The sequence below is a fragment of the Aythya ferina genome (assembly GCF_964211825.1).
Source record: "Aythya ferina genome assembly, chromosome: 8".
Classification (NCBI taxonomy): Eukaryota; Metazoa; Chordata; class Aves; order Anseriformes; family Anatidae; genus Aythya; species Aythya ferina.
Window position 1 is genome coordinate 29,586,247 of NC_140304.1, and position 13,730 is coordinate 29,599,976.

Below are 13,730 nucleotides of genomic sequence, written 5' to 3' on the forward strand. Positions count from 1 at the left end.
AAGAGATAGCAAAGCCAACGTCATTATCTAAACATAAGGGATGGGGAAACGTATCTGGGTAATCAAGGCATTGTCATTAAGAAACATGGCTCAGGAATAAAGCTTTGTTCTGGATAACCAGAAATCTAAGTGTGGCCTGGCTGGTTGAGGTTGAACTATATTTAGGTATAGTTAGATTGAGAAACAGCAGCGTATGAAGTGTTGGTGGTGATGATTAGAGTGTGCTTGACTTATTATAACACTGGAAGAGAAGCTGACTAGTCAGAATGTCTGCGAGAGAGACAAAGTGTAGTGCTTGGTTTTGCCTGAAGATTAACGACAATAAATTAGGGAAGTCGAAAGGGGAGCTTTGGCACGGAGCGATCCTGTTTGTGTTTAGTCACATTTCTGCCCAGAGCAGACCTGGGGCCTTCCTGGTACTGGGAAGTCTCTGCCCGGCTGGTATTTAAACGCGAGGTGTTCCCAGGAGCAGTGCCATCCTCCCAGCGGCACTGGCACACGAGAACATGCCTGCCCTCGGGGCCCGGCTGGGGCCTCCTGGAGGGGGGAAAGCTGATCTGTCCAGCCTCGTGTTTTGCACCTCACCCCGTGCGTTGGGCTCCCATCTTATCCTCTCTGCAGCTCGCAGGCTGGCAGCTCTGAACCACCCCTGCCGAGTGCCCCGTGCCAGGTCTTGTCCTTAAAAAGCTGCCTCGCAGACAGCACGGCTCCCCAGCCTCCTCCAAAAGTCATGGGTGCCTTCAAAATACTAAGTAATAATACAACAGCTGATACAATAACTCAGGTATTTTATTCTATTTACAACGCAGGTCACAAACAATGTTATCCTAACACTACAACACTATTTCCTCAAGAATAAACAAATGAAGATCCCATTAAGTGCTGCACTTCTGCAATGCCAAATGTTATTTTCCCAAAGATGAGTCTGTACTTTTATGAGATTCCATCCTGGGGTATTGTAAGTGGGTAATACCCATTGGGGAAGTGCCACAGATGGCTGTGAACGCCGTGAGAGCAGACTGTGTGTCCGGATCAAACTGCAGAAGTGAGGCCCAACGTTACATAAATCATCCGAAGTGAGGACTAGGATTGTTTTTCAGTTCACCGTGGGTATATTAGTGAGGTTTTAGAAGAGCGACCAAACTACTTAGACAGCTTTTTTTTTGCCGTTCAGGTTTTTTGAGTAATTAGATTTCGGTATTTTTCCAAATTCTCCATGGAATTACTCACCAGGTAGTTTTCCCAGAAGCAATGTAGCAGAGGTAGAAGGAAAAAAAGCGTGCTAATTTAGCTTCACACAGCTAAGGAAAAGCAAGGTGCTTGTTTTGAGACATAATAAATAGGGAACAAGTTACACTGAAACAAACAGAAAAATTATTAGTGATGATATGATGAAATATGCATTTAGTTACTGAAATTTACATAATGCAAAGGCCAAAAAAGAAAAATAACTATTTTTATGTCTGGTGATTATCAAGAGTTGCCTGTTTCCATACTCATCTATTCTGCAGAAATCTTTGCTGTCACAAGCTTAATTTAAGTCTATGAACTAATTTGTCTGTTAATTCCTAAACCCATATGGACCCTAATACTGATTTTACTAATGAGGAGAAACCATTCTTCAGTAATTGGCTTGAAGTTGTATCAATGTTGTGATTTTTACCTTACCATTTGAGGTGTTTAAACGTGTCTTTTCACCCCAACCCTAACAGAAAGCAGTTATGGCAAGATGTTAGTCCTCAAGTCATTAGCATGAAATGTAACTGATGTACGAGTATTAAGTTACTAAATGCTGAGGCATCTTCAGGGATCAGCAAAACCAAATGGAGAGCAGGCGAGTTGGTTTGTTTTGTTTTTCTTTTTTTTTTTTTTCAGAACAGGCAGATTTTTTTTTTCTTTCCATTTTAAACCAAACAAGCCCTTGTGGTTTTGAGTCAGGAACGTACACTTTGTCAGTGAAATCTTACAGAAGGAAATACTTCGTTAAAGTTCTTTAACTGTTGAAGGCCAGGATCCTCCCTCCCCACGGCCCCTGTGCTCACTGGGCTCCCCTTGCAGGCAGCGTTGCTCCCAGAAGGTGACCGTGGTGGTGCCACCACATCTCCTGCAGAAGCCTTTTGGCCTGATTTGCTTTGCAGAGCTACAGTAGCTTGTGGAAAACTGCTCTGAATTCAAACCAGCATGCAAGCAGGATTTGGTTCCTACTGATTATAAAATGCTGCAGAGATTAATAGAGACTAATGGGACTTTGAAAGGAAATAATGTTTTGGCACATCATAAACCAGTTTTAATTGCTGTTATTTATTAAGGTATTACAGTTAGATGTCAAGCATCAGACATAGTACAGACATTTACCTAAACAATGTCTTGCCAATGAAGTCTCCCCCCTCCCAGTGAAATTTTGCCCTCTCTGAGGAATCCATTTATGTATATAAATTTTATTTATTATGTCAAAAGAATTTTCAAAACCATTTATTTTAGTTCCACATTTGTTTTTTTTCTGAACATGAAGAAATATAAAACTTTTTAATTCAGTGTGGAAAACCATCTCAATATATTTTTTTTTTTTCTGGTAAGAAAAACTACTTTATATTTTTTCTGTAAAAAACACGGTGTGCCTTCTGAGTTAGTGGTGGTAGATTTTAGGTTCAAGTAACACCAGCAGCAGGAAAAAGCTACTGTAGGCTTGTAAATGGGAGAGCAGACAGTAGAGACCAGGGGCTCAGGTAATTTCCCTCCTTAAAGCTATCTGAGGGCAAGTGGGCCTGGCTGAGTCAGACTGGTCTTCCTGATGGGCTTGTACATAGGAGGAGATTCCCTGCATCATAGCTGTCATGCAGGCCTCCATATGTTTTGATTATTTATTTTTTTTCTTAATATTCTAGCTCTGCTGCTTGTCTCTCTCCCTGTTTACCTTGAAAATGGTCCCCATATTCCCCGCTCCCTGAGCTCGGAGAGGAAGCTGTTTCATTGTCAGTCCTTAAGGTTTTCTTACTGCTGTAGTTTAACAGAGGACTGGTAAAGCATTGGGTCAAAAATTCAGCGTAAGCTTGCAAATCTTCAGTGGAAATAATTCCCTTATTATTTCTCTGTTTCTCAGTTTTTCAGTAGCATCATTCATCACTGTACAGAAAAGCAAGGCAACTCAGGGCTAAGGGTGAGCCTGGCAATGCATATTTAGCTTGTCTTCATTACTTTTTTTTTATTTCTTTTGGTCAAGTATTCTATATTTAGAGAAATAGCAGGTTGTTTTCAGTTATTTCATGTTAAATGGCTAAAGTCTAAGTTTGACTTAAATTCTACCTGCCTTCATGTATCTATCACCATTAGATCTTCACTACTCGATCTAAATTATAGCTCTTTTCTAGACTTTGGACTATTCAAATTATTCAAGGGGCTTTTTATACATTTTTTTCTTTTTAAATCAGGATTTTTCCCCCTTTTTCCTGTAAAATAATTTATGGAAGCTTTTTTTTTTTTTTCCCATTTACCCTTACTGTGATTCAGTTGAACTCTATCCTGGTCAACTAGTTAATAGTTTTCTTATGCTTGTTTATGCTTGCTGTAAGTCAAAACAATGTTTAACCTGCCTGCTATAGCAATGCTATCAAATCATCACCATTTACTTGTTTTTTCTTATTAGTGTTCTGATCTGTTCACAATGCTGTAATTTGGTTGGAAGCTTTTTTGTTTCACAGCATTTCTCTTGCTAGAGTGTTTTCTGAGGCAGAGAGTATCAATTCTTTCATGTTATGTTACTTCTGACTGCTTCCCCTGTCCCTCACTTGATCCTCTGGCTGTGCTGGTTCCCCAGACCGTCTGTGTTTCCTTGTTTGTCAGCATCTGGATTCCCGTGCCTCACCTTGGCTCCTGTTCAGAAAGTGTGTGAGTGTATATTCGACTATAGAGAGGTGCTTCAGTGGAGTGCAGGTTTGATTCCCCAAAACTTCAGTAAGACATTAGCAGCTTCAATCTTTTTGAATTCAGAACTGTGCTGAAGCACGGAGGAAGTGATTAGCTGCTGCTCTGGACCAGGGCCTCAGCCCTCCTCCTGTCTGACTCCACGTGAGACACCCGTGCTGACTTGGGTCGCTCCCTAAATCACAAAGCCCTGACAACTCCTCCAGATTCATGGCGTTTGCTTTCCTTGGCATATCCCAAAACATCCTTCTCTGTTCAGCTGCACCTGTGATATTCCAGCAGCTCTCTTTGTTCCCAAGCCATTATGTCTTCCTACTCAAATTTCCATTCAAAGAGTGATTCATCCAGCAGGGGAAAGGCATGACCTAGCTGCCCCCTCAGTTTCCATCGCTTTGCAAATCATGTGCAGTCTCATCTGAACCGGAGCTTTCATTTCAGACTTCTCTCTTCCCTTTCCTTAAACTATTTTTTATTCCTTATTCCTGTAGAAAACCCTGGGAGCAGAGAAATGTTGGCTTCATAAACAGGCTTTTTTAATTTTTTTATTTTTTTAAACTAGCTTTGGTCACAAGAGCAAGGAAAACACATCAGCGTGGATTTTCTTTCCTCTAGGAATGCCTTTTCTCACAGCAGCTGATTACATGTGGTTGTTACCTGTGCCGTAGCTACTCTGAGGACAAAGCACACGCCTGACTCATTGCACCAGCATCCCAGCATCCTTTTTTTTTTTCTTAATCATAGCTTTCATGCTCTGAATGCTTGGTTCTAATGTCCAGCTGGAGAGAATTGCACACCTCCACCAAAAGCCTGTGCAAGAGCTGCATACTCTTCCATCATTCTTTACGATGCTTTTGATGTCTTCCATTGTACCCTGTATACTACTTTACTCGCCTTCCTTTGAATACTGTCTTAGACATTTAAAGTCCCCTATTCCCCTTTTTCCTCTGTCATCAAACCTATTAATTTGCAACTGCTGTCTCCTCTGCTGTGCAGCAGAAGCATTCCCTGTTTAAGAATTGTTTTCCTTCCCTGCCTAAATAGCCATTCTGGGTTTACAAGACTCTCAGGGTTAATTTCTGTTCTCCGAGACTTCTGGGACTCCTGCCAGCTGACGTGGTGGATGCTGAAGAGGTATCCAGAGCCATTGTAGCCTACCTGTAGGTCTGTTTGCTGCTGTTACAGTTCCCAGTGAAGCAGTCTTTGGCTCAATATGTATCCCATAATAGTACACAGAATAGTAGTATGTCTGCTACAGATTTTTAAGACTCAGATTAAGGAAAAAAGAGCTAAGTGTTAACGTAGCATCGTGAGAATGGGATCAGCGTGACACTAAGTGAAAGAAGGGATATTGTAGTGACAGCTCAAGCTATGTTAAATTAATGCTTAATTCAATAAAGTATCACTATTAAATTTATCTAAACTAGTCTGAGCTTGCAACAGAATTCAGAGCAAGCTTACTAGAGACTATACAAGGCCATGATCTACTTTCTAGAAATATTGGCAAATTTAGCCTAATTTTGGCAGATTACATCCCAGAGTTCTGCTTCCTGTACTGTTCTGAATTGGTACCTCTGTTCTTTTTCTTTGAGTCTTTTAAATCAAAAACTATGAAATATCTCCTGTGTTCTGCGGGTTCTTGTTGTTGGTCTATTTTACAACAGGATGCATTAATGTTATCTCAATATAACTTTCAGTTTTGCATGGATTGGCACCAAACCCACCAGAATGGTAGTTTGCTCTCCCCCCCCCTCCTTTTCTACTCACTGGCATAATTTCCATCCAACAAAGCTTTTCAAAAATAAGGAAGGAAAAGGCCTTCCTGTACAAGCTTCCTGTGGATCCTATCCAGATATAAAAGACTTGTGTAAAAGCTTGGCAGGCGATCCCAGCATATGCCACTTAGTGACTTCCTTTTTTTATGTATCGTTCCATCTACAGCAAACGAATCCGAAAATCGGAGTAATTTTCATTCATTTTCGAATAAGAAATCTTAAATGGTAAATTTCCTATCTGTGCAGAACGCCCACATTTTAAATTAAAAGTTTTGAATGCTGACAGCATTAGTCATAGGAAATCCTGTATGAACATCCAGCACTTAAGTTGGACCTTCCCCTAGATCACACCATAGAAGGAGTTTACAGGAAAACATTCTGTTAGTTTTGAACACTTCGTCAATTTTTAACCCTTCACATGCCATCACATCTGGTAGAACAGCGTGTTTTTCCTGGAGCCCATTCTCTTGTGATTGAAGAGGTATTAAAAATCTCTATATTTCAATGCTACAATTTTCTGTATTTTAATGGTATCAGCTTACACGGATGGACTGTGCTTCATTCTCCATCCTATTGCTGTCTTGGGTAAAAGCGAGGCACAGGAGCAAGGTAGCACAGGCACCACGTGCCCCTTGCTTGGGTGCTAGGTGACAGTCTGCGAGTGGCAGTGCTGAGGGGAAGGCTTAGTGCACCCAGACATCAGTGCCAGCTGAAGGATGTCACAGCTTAGAGAACGGGCTGAGAGGACAAATATGTTCAGACAGTGCTATCTGCTTCAAGCAAACTGTATGATGTAACTGTAAAATGGGAAGCTAAAAAAGGCAACAGAGCTTTGTAAATTAAACCGTAATGTGGATGAGGCATGAAATAATACATGCAGCTATGTCGCACACAGTCACTTTCACGTTACACAGGTGAACCAACTTTGATGGTTTCTTTGCCTTTATTTACAAGGAGCCAGCCCACAATGGGCTTTAAATCTAAGAAAAAAAATAATAAAAAAATCTAGTTTTCATTTTCACTGAGTGGGAAAATTCCACACGTGTCTAGTTACTGTTTAACAGCTGGCTTAAACTGGGGTTTCAGACTTAAGGAAGGAATCCCAACGCGTGAAGTATCAAATAATAATACTTATCCTCAAGATGAGGATGAGGTTCATGACGTTGGGCACAGCAGGCATAGAGTCAGCGAATGAAATTAAAAATACCAGTGCTGTGGAGCCTTTCCTAGTACTCCAGCTTTAGATCAAAGTATAGCAATGTATAAAGTTTAATTAATGAATCAAAATATACAGGCTTTAGATTAGGCAAATACTGATGGTTGACAATGAACGAAGTATAAAGGTATTAAAATACTCAGCATTTGAGAGCTTTACTTCTATTCTGACACTTCTCATGGATTTAAACAGCCTTTGATTTGTTTGGGGGGGCTTCATCGTTATAAGGGATCAGTTTTGGATGTATAGGCAAAAGTGAGCATTTTTACTGGCTGCACGGAGAGCTTCTGTTTGTCTTAACCTCTACTCATCAAACTCCTTCTCAACTCTGAGACTCGCTTTTGAGTCTCAAGTAACTTTGAGCCTTCAAGTAATTCAAGTCAGAGTGCAGATCTCCATGAAGACCACAGCACTGTGAAGATCTGAACCAGAGAGAGGATTTAGGCCTAGAAACAGTTCTTTGATTTGGGGCTTTTGAGTGGTTGTTGTTTTTTTTTGTTGTTGGTTTTCCTTTTTAAGCTAACACCTGGACCACACCGTAGATCTTCCTTGCGTTTCACACAGAGAGCTGTTGTGAGAAGCCTTGTGTGTGACTATGGAGTGGTCCTGTGTAAAGCTGTACCTGGGATTTTATCTCAGCTTCACTACTTACAGCGCTGCTGTCTGATGTAGACCAGCTGAACCATAGAAACAGTGAGGAATCTGGTTTTATTTTTGGATGTTAATTGCTAGATCTCGCTTGTTCCCATTTCTGTACAGTGGTACAGGACAAGGAGTTCAATTTCTTCTTACTGCCCTTAGAGCATTACTGCCACCACAGGAGCTGGGGCCTCCTAAGGGGGCAGGGGAAGGATGAGGCCAGCAGCACTGCGCTTTTCACAGGTTGCCAGGCCTGCACGTCTGCGGCTGGGCTGCACGGTGTATTCCCAAGGGGGATAGCGTTGGCTTTTCCTTCTGAGATCAGGCTGTGGGCATGTCAGGACACTTAGAATTGAAATTCAAGAGAGAATACCATGGGAAAGACATCAGGCAGTACTGTTCCTAAACTGAGATGCTTATGGCCTTAATTTGCAACAGATTTGGGAACTGAGCTGTTTCTAGCAGAAAAGGAGTAACTTGAAAGATCTTCCACGCCCTGAGCTCATTGCCCTGTTCCTTTTGTCACTTTGTCGTTATTACCTTCAGAGTTTGATTGGAAATGTAACTGGCATTGCTAGTAGCAAGTAGCTGCCACAGATACTAACAGTATGAGCATTTCATCAACCCAGATGCCCGTTCAACCCACAGGCACATAACCATGGAAGCAACAACAATTGACATGAAGTTAAAAACCAAGCCTTTCTCATATTGCCAGTCTGGCATTTCCTGTCCAGTGGAAAACACAGAAGCAATTTCTGCACATAAGAATGATAAACAGTGAACAGAGGGGGGCAAGGAAATAGCTTGTAACTAATTTTGGGTGTGCTGGTGTATTTTGTAAGTAAATTCAAAACAGACATGGAAGGCGACATCAGGAGCATGTGCAAGAAATTCCATTTGTAAGACTTTGAATAATAACCTCGCTGCCCTCTTAAATAATTTTAAATATATATGCACAAAGGTAGTCACCTCACACAAAGCAGTTTCATAAGCAGGTATGCTAAGGACTCCCAGTTCTCATTCAAGTTAATGGACGCATGAAAATTGTTCGCTGTGAAAGTCAAGCCACGTTTTATAGGTTTGTCCATATGGGAAGTTGGGCTTGTTTAACCCAAAGTGTGAATTCAGATTAAGTTATTAAAACTGCTGCAAGAGCTGCCTGGGCATTTTTGTAGTGCAGTTTAAATTGGGAAGAGTGAATTTAAGAATTCTGACTCAATTTCTGGTAATCTGGAGATTGCTAATGAGCATTTCTTTCAGAGTGATGCCACATCCCTGCTGCTGGTTACCTGCACTTAGGTTCTGCTGCTCCATGGCCCCCATCACTTCAGTGTTTGTGGGGCTGTCTGCTTAAGCAAATAAGGGAAGCAATGCAGATTGAAAATATAGTTGTTGTTTTTTTCTTTTTTTTCCTTTTGGCTAGGTTATTTCTAGATGATCAGTTTCCTGCAATATTCTAAGAAGTTCCACCAGCATAAATAAGTGGAAAAGAAGATGCGAAGAAGGAAAGAAAAGGTGGCTGCTCAGGCTGGCACCGATGTGAAAAAAATGCTTATGTGCATCAAAGCTGAGCGCCCTGAGGCCTGGAGGCTGACCTGTCCCTGCTTGCCTGGCAGCAGCAGCCCTTGCAACAGTGGTGGCCAAGCCTCAGTTACTGCAGTCCACAAACCAGCAGGTAAACCTAAGTTATTTTATTGATATCTTAAAACACCACGGCTAAAGCTACCCAAGGTCATACAGCAAAGTCCCAAGCTGTATCTAAATCAGTGCAATAAGAGCGTGCATATTTTTAATGTTTTAACTGAAACTATCAGTTTTAAAGAGCTAGGGCCATGTGACTTTCTGGTGAAGATAAAAGTTTGGTTTGAGGCTCTGCAAATTCCTGGTAAGAAAAAAAGTCTCTTGGGACAAAATGGTTTGCCCTTGCTTGTTTTCTTTCCTTCTACGCTAGAGCTTCTGACATCCCTGTTACCCAACATGAGAGTACACTATGATTTCTAAGCATGTTTCTTTCCCAGTGTGTATCAGTGGCCTGATTTCCAGAACTGCTATTTCTGTCAAGCATCGTTAGGAGTTGTGCTGCTTTTTGGTAATTGTTGCTCAGTAATTTGGAAAAACAGAAACATCGGTCAGCGTTATTGTTACTTTTGCAAAATTAGAAGTAAAAGCTGCTAAGTAGCACTGAGGCTCAGCCAGGAGCACTTCCCTAAATACGCTAAGCTTAGATGGTTTGGGCAGTGCAGAAGTGGCAAATAAAAGTCAGAAGTCTCTAACCAAGCTAAAATATTAAAAGCCCAGCTGAATGTGCACAGAGAAGAGTGGCCTGCTTTTTCACAGGTCACAGCCCCGAAACCTGATGTTGCGGGAAGTTAGATAAAGATGTGCTGCTTCCTGCGGTGCTGCACTGGAAAGATACTGGTTAGAAATCTCTGTTTAAAGGAGAAGGAAACTGGACAAAGACCGCTACGTTCTGCTTGCTTTCCATCATTTAAAGAAGGAAACTTTGCTGCTGGCTTTTCAAGGGCTCTCTTTGTTCGGCAATCTTGTTGCAGGCTAACTGTAAATTCTTGTAATGTCACTCCTAAAGGCAGCTATGCTTAGAGCATGGCTTTGCGTGGTTTTTGTGTAATTTGATGTATAAAAGCAATTTGTTAAATAATGAGAATATTTATATTTAGAAATTAACTGGTTCAGCCAGGAGGGAGAATGGGCGATCTGTATGATAGCGAAGCCAAACAGGAAAACTAAAGGTGCGTTTTGAGATTTTGGGTTCCTTTTCTCCCTTTTAGGTATTTGGGTCAGACACTTAGTGATTATTCAGCATGATAAGGATCATATCTTGACTGGGGCCCAGACATACCACCGGAGGGTTCATAATGAGTCTTGTTTTTAATGACTTGTTGTAAGGAGTTTTGAACAGTTAATGTTTTATACGAACTTTATTGTTTGTATAGGGAAAATAGCGTACATCGTATGTGTGATGCAGTAGAATAAAACTTTGCACATAGAAAGTTATTCATTGCTAGCACATGGTAGATGTTTACAGAACTTTTCCATTTAGTAAAAGAAGTGTCTCCTGATCCTAATCAGGTAATCATTAGACCCAGGTTTCTCCTATCGGACTGAGGCTTTTAAGTTAAAGAAGGAGACAGCTGACTTAGAGGCACTTCCCATTAGCCATGTAGCTTACCCGAGCCCCTCTCTGAAGAGGCATGTGCTTTTCTGTTGATTATAAAGAGAACCCATGGTGCCTCCTAACCTAGATAACTTAACTGAATAAATCCTTAAATTAAATAAATCCTTACCCGTATCTGTAACGTGTTATGGCTTCGTTTCAAGAGGAACTTTCTGTGTTTGACTTTTCAAGGTGAAAGTAAAACAACAACCAGAGCTTGCAAGGTGGGTGCAGCAGCCAACAATTTTTATTATTGTTAAAAATTCCAAAACTACTTTGGGATAAAAATGAACTTCTCATTTACAAGCTGCCAAGGTGCTGTGATTTGTGGTCACGCAGAGGTCAGCAACTTTGAAATCTCATTGCTTGAAATAGGTAGGCTTCAATTTTTGTAGTACTAAACTGTGCTTTTAAACCTGCCAATAATCCATCTAGTGGGGATTCAAAACTTCTGCAGTTACCTCTTTTCAGCACTGGGTGCTATGTGAATCTCTCTGTGAGTTTGAATAGCAACACTCACTGGATCATACTTGCATCATGCTTGTTTCTGTGACTTGTTATCTGAGATGTAAAAGGCATGATAACAGGAGTCATCCCCATTAAGTTAGTGTCCTGGATGAGAGTTCAGAAAAACAGAGGTGCTGGGTTTTGAACCCTTAGGATCTTCTGAAATAACCGTGGTTATTCTGCGATTACAGTGATGCAGGGTCTCCCTACTCATTGCAGTGATTATTTTAAAAGTTTAGTGGAGCTGTTAATTTTTATTTTTTAAACATCTGCATGACAGCAGATTTCCTACTGAAGACTTTTCTGGCTACTACACCGTGTAAGCAGAAGAACCTCATGTTGCAGGTATCTGTGCAGCTTGTTCCAGGACTGTTTGTTTTTGAGCTCCATCTGCTGGAATTGTGTCCCATTTCCCACATCTTCGGGGTTATTAAGCTGCCAGGTTTCACAGGAATTGTCTTAGATTTAAAAGAGAATAAAGAACAAAGGTCAGATTGGAGGATTGCTAGTGAGTTGCTGGTCCTTTTGTTTATGGAATCAACATAAAAATTGCTTGGAGAATTCAAGGCTCAAAACAGAAAATGATTGTAAGACTGAGGAGGATAAATGTTAGTTCTGCTTTTGTTTACAGAGTTAGTTTCTAGGTGTTTTATAGAGATTTGGATTAATCAGGTCATAACGTATTCAGTTCTGTCTTAGTAAAGATTTCAGAAATAGGTTATGTACTTCACTCATTTTTCTGAATTAGGTTTTTTCCCCCTAATGTCTGTTATTACTCTGTAACTGAGAAAATTAGCAGCATTTTCAATATTTAATTAACTTTTTAAAAAGCTGCGCTTTCCCATTGTAACTCTGTTTCTAGTATTTCTGAATATTCAAGGATGGAAGGGACCACGATGAACATCTAATTTGATTTCTGGAGTTCCATTGTTCCTTAACAAAAACGTACTGCAAAGAATAATGCACAAAACTGGAAAGGAGGGCCCTGCTGTGCAAAACCACTTTAAAACTGTTTAAGTAGTCAGAGGCTTTCATGGTAAATTATATGATGACTTCCTACAAGTTCTCTTTGTAAGAAGCACCAGTTGTGTTCAATACACACAATAATGTGTATATGTAGAATTAGGACTGCCGCCAGTCTTTGGGTGCAGGCACCAGTGCTGGCAGCCATGCAGTCCTAAAGAACAAGCACTTCTCTGGAAGAATGATCCCTTCTCACAAAGCAAGCCACCTACACTGTCCTTTTCTTTAGCTGGAAGGCTAATACCACCTTCCTTCTACCTGTCCCACGGTAAAGGTCACTGAGGTAGAGTGTGCTTTGTAATGGGTTTGGGTATACAATAACTTCAAGTACTTCCTTGCTGCCTGTTAGCAATATTTTGTATGATTGCAACTTTTTTTTTTAATATAGCAAACTTTGCCTGAATTAATTTTAGTTTCTTGGTGTGGGTGACTCTCCAGTTTTACCTCTGTCTTGGGGACAGGGGTTGTGTGGAAGAGATGGAGAATGGAGAAGGCACGAGGGGTGATACTAAAGATAAACGCTCCCTAGGCTTCTGCATGGGACAGAACAGCCAGCCTGTTTTCCACGCAGGTTTAGAGGGACACTCTGCAGTTGATGACAGGTTCCTGTAAAACAAAGTTAGCCAAGGCATCTCTTGGCTGTTGGGCTTTGCCATGAGGTGGGCACACGCTGCCTTAGGCTGGTCCTGAAGTGCCATGGTTTGAGGTCAGACCTGCAGAGAATCGGGCGATTCGGCACCGAAGGGCTCTGCTGCTGTGCTCTGAGGCTAAAACTGGCTGGTACACGACTCCGTGCCACTAGAATAAGTTGGCTTGTTACTGCTGTTTCTGGAATGGCAAGTAATTGGGATTTAAAAGTATTCTGCAGTAATCACGGTCAAACCCCCAGTGTAGCTCACCTCTGCTCCTGGGACAGAAGAGTGCCGTTGTTAGCACAGACCCAAATTCTAATTAATATCTCCGTAACCCAAACATGTTGTTCTGATTAGCCGCTCTTTGCCTAGGCATTTCTGCGCAGCCTGCCCTGTTTGAAACCCTGCCTTTTTCTGACTTCACTTCCTGAATCCGTTGACAACACTCACAGCCAAACAAAATACATGTTCACAATGCTGTTATTTGCAAAATATTCCCTTGTGAGTACAGCTGGGGCAACAAAAAGAGAGTTTCTCTCTAAATCTCAAAGAGAGCTGACTTTTCCTTATAAAAGCGAGGCGCACAATGCATTAGGCAATTTTAATCTCGAGTTAAGTAGGTGTTAAAACTTTACATTTCACCACATATAAACGCACGCATGTCTTTCATTACAGTCATGTGTATTGATTACCCAGCGATCTGGTAATACGCAAAGAGCGCTGGATTTTAATCTCTGCTGAAGGGAACCAAACCAGGCAGCAGCGGGCTCGCAGCCCACCACACTGTGTACAAAACAGCCGGAGGCGATGCCAACTTTCTTTGCCTCGTCTCGGGCCTGATCCTG

General features: G+C 41.3%; 1 protein-coding gene across 1 annotated transcript in view; it reads left to right on the plus strand.

Annotated features, from left to right (window-relative positions):
* FGGY (FGGY carbohydrate kinase domain containing) overlaps positions 1-13,730 on the plus strand; it is a 297,390-nt gene that overhangs the window by 432 nt on the left and 283,228 nt on the right. Inside the window, exon 2 of the mRNA XM_084528570.1 lies at positions 8,972-9,223. The gene's annotated coding sequence lies outside the window, so the exon portion shown is untranslated. The remainder of the gene's footprint in view (positions 1-8,971; positions 9,224-13,730) is intronic.